Raw genomic sequence first — 3,316 nt, forward strand, 5'->3', positions numbered from 1 at the left:
CTTTTCAAAATCTGTTTTGGAATTAAAAGAATAAATATTAAAAGTTTCCTTTTATCAAAACAATTTTGGAAATTGCTTGATTCTCATTAATGCTTCTTTAGGTCAAAAATTTCCAATTGTTCACAATGTGAACTCCTTATAAATATCATGTTAACATACTAGGTTAAACACAATTCAAAAACCAATTCAAAATAATTATTTTCTCTAGTTTTTGGTGATAGGCGAAGATAAGGAATAATTCGTGGTCTCGATAGTTGTGTTGTTGTGCGCTAATCATCTTGTTGTTGTATCATGGGAGACAGACGACCAAAGATATCAAGCACCAAGGAATGGCTAAAAATTTGTCTTAAAGAAACTGCGTAGTTGCAGACCTCGACTCAGTTCCAATCATTGATTCTAACTCCTTTTGATTATTAAATAGAATAATTTTTCTATTTTATTAATTGTATTGTTTTATTCTTGTTTCATGTACACGAATTTTGTGACGAGATCCTACCGAGATGTTGATCGTCCTTTGCAGCAATTTGTTGAATCACCATGAGAAGAATTTACGAATATATTTCTTGGTTGTATTTGGATTTGTCGCTACATACCAATTATTTGGCATTGCATGCGTTGAAGGTGGCATGACACCGTGATACAAAATTAATGTACTTTATTCATTTTGTTTTAATTATTATTTCATTTTATCGTCTCAAATTGTTATACCTATAACAATATTAAGACATATCCTATCTTCTACCTTTCTGGAAAAAAATATGAGACAATTCAAAAATCGTGGGTAAATCATGAAAAGCAAATAAATACTATTTTCGGGATTTATCATGTCGTTTTAACAGGTTTTCTTAATTTCAAAGTGGACAAATCTATTTAATAGAAAATGTCGTTAAAGTAACGTTGGTAACTAAGTTTGAAACGTTGTTTCTGTTTGATAATAAAAATTGAAAATAAGCGAGATTGATTTGAATCTACGCAATGGTACATGATTTTTTTTTTTGCAAATTGTTTTGCAAGGTCATGTAGGAACCAACTTGTGTAAATACACAAATGCATGGTAACTAGCGCATGGTGATTTTCCTTTTTTGCAAATAAAAGTTTTGGTTATGGGAAAAAAATTCATACGTGGTTATTGCCTATAAATGTAGAGCAATTAAAGAATCAATGTGATTATTTCTATATTATGGTATTATTGAGGAATATCATTATGGTAAGATTTCACCCATAAAAGTGTACATGAGCATTAATCATGATATTGTTCATGATATTATTGTTATGGTATTATTACCATATAAACTTTGGCCTATTAATATGAAATATTAAATATGGCATGAATAAGGAATACACTTGGTATTTATAATTATTATTAAATGTTATAATAATTATTGTGTGTGTTTTTGGAAACACTAAATTTTATTATTGTACTAAAAATTTCTATTGAGATTTTTTTAGATATAAACAGATTGAAAGTTTAATTTAAGGCTTTTGATTATTGAGTTGTTAAAAGTAAAATCAAAGGATTAGTTCCTTTTGATTATTGTGTTGCCAAAAATAAAATCAAAGGATTAGTTCCTTTCGATTATTGGATTGTGAAAATTAAAAATCAATTGATTAGTTCCTTTTGATTATTGGGTTGGTAAAATTAAAGGATTAATTCCTTTTGATTTATGTTTGTTAAACAAAATCGAGTTGTTTTGATATATCTGTTTCGGGTTTTAGTATTACTAATCCCATCGATTAACAAAATATAAAGGAAATAAATCACTAGATTTATTTCATCATTAGAATATTGCGTTGATTCTAACTTTGTAAGGAAAATAGATTGTTGAATTTATTTCCTTGGAAATATTGCATGATTTTAACTTTGTAAGAAAAATAAGTTGTCGAATTTATTTTCTTGAGAATCGTGGATGATTCTATCCTTTAGAAAGAAAGAAATTGTTAAATTTTGTTTTGAGAATCTTAAATGATTTTATTTTGTAAAAGTTAATAAATTGTTAAATTTATTTTCTTGAGAATCTTAAATGATTCTATTTTGTTAAAGGAAATAAATTGTTAAATTTATTTTCTTGGGAATTTTAAATAAAGAAATCAATAATTGAAATTATTTTATTATATGATTCTATTTTGAAAAGAAAATAAATCGTTAGATTTATTTTTCCTATTTTGTAAAATAAAATAAATCGTTAGATATATTTTCCTATTTTGAAAAGAAAATAAATCGGTAAATTTATTTTCCTATGAATCTTGTATGATTCTGAAATGTAAAAGGAAATAAATCGTTGAATTTATTTTCCTATTTTGAAAAGAAAATAAATTGATAAATTTATTTTCCTAAGAATTTTATATGATTCTGATTTATAAAAGAAAATAAATCGTTTGGTTTATTTTCCTATTTTGAAAAGAAAATAAATCATAGAATTTAGTTTCCTGGTTTATAAAAGGAAATAAATTGTTGGATTTATTTTCCTACTTTGTAGAAATGAAATAAATCGTTAAAAATGAAATAAATAGTTGGATTTAGTTTCCTATTTTGTAAAAGGAAATAAATCGAAACAAATCATTTTATTTATTTTCTTGTTTTGTGAAAGGAAATAAATCGTTGGATTTATTTTTATTTTTTTGTAAAAGGAAATAAATCGTCAGATTTATTTTCCTATTTTGTAAATGGAATAAAATCATTGATTTTTTTTGGGAAACTTGTATGATTCTTATTTTATAAAAGGAAATAAATCGTTGGATTTATTTTCATTATTTGTAAAAGAAAATTGTAACACCCCTAATTTGTACCCGACCGGATACGAGTCTGAGGTGTCACGTTGACTTTTTAAACCATTTACTTTTACAAAAATAATTAAAATTTCACACTTATATTAAATAAAACTTTATAATTCATATTATTCCAATAAAAAGGTGTACAAAACTTATCAGAGCGTATACAATTCTAATTTTTTATTTACATGCCAACTACGTTCCGTATAACAAAATACATATTAATAAAATACTTTTCTGATATGATATCTGGAAAGGGAAGCTGACCTGTCTCGTTCCTCAATCTTCTCGAAACCTACGTGTGAAACACTCACACGCTAAGCGGATAACTTAGTGAGGCATATAAAATGAATACAAGAAACCTTAATTATCTAACAATGCACGAACAATTCTCACACTAATATCATGCAAAATCATTTAACAATTCATATGACTATTGCATACATACATATATTTATACTATCATTATCATCATTCCCATTATTATTATTATTATCAGTATTATTTACATTCATTCCTTTAATCTTGTGATCTTATCCTTAACACT

Source organism: Hibiscus syriacus, unplaced genomic scaffold (assembly GCF_006381635.1).
Source record: "Hibiscus syriacus cultivar Baekdansim isolate YM2019G1 unplaced genomic scaffold, ASM638163v2 tig00111783_pilon, whole genome shotgun sequence".
NCBI lineage: Eukaryota > Viridiplantae > Streptophyta > Magnoliopsida > Malvales > Malvaceae > Hibiscus > Hibiscus syriacus.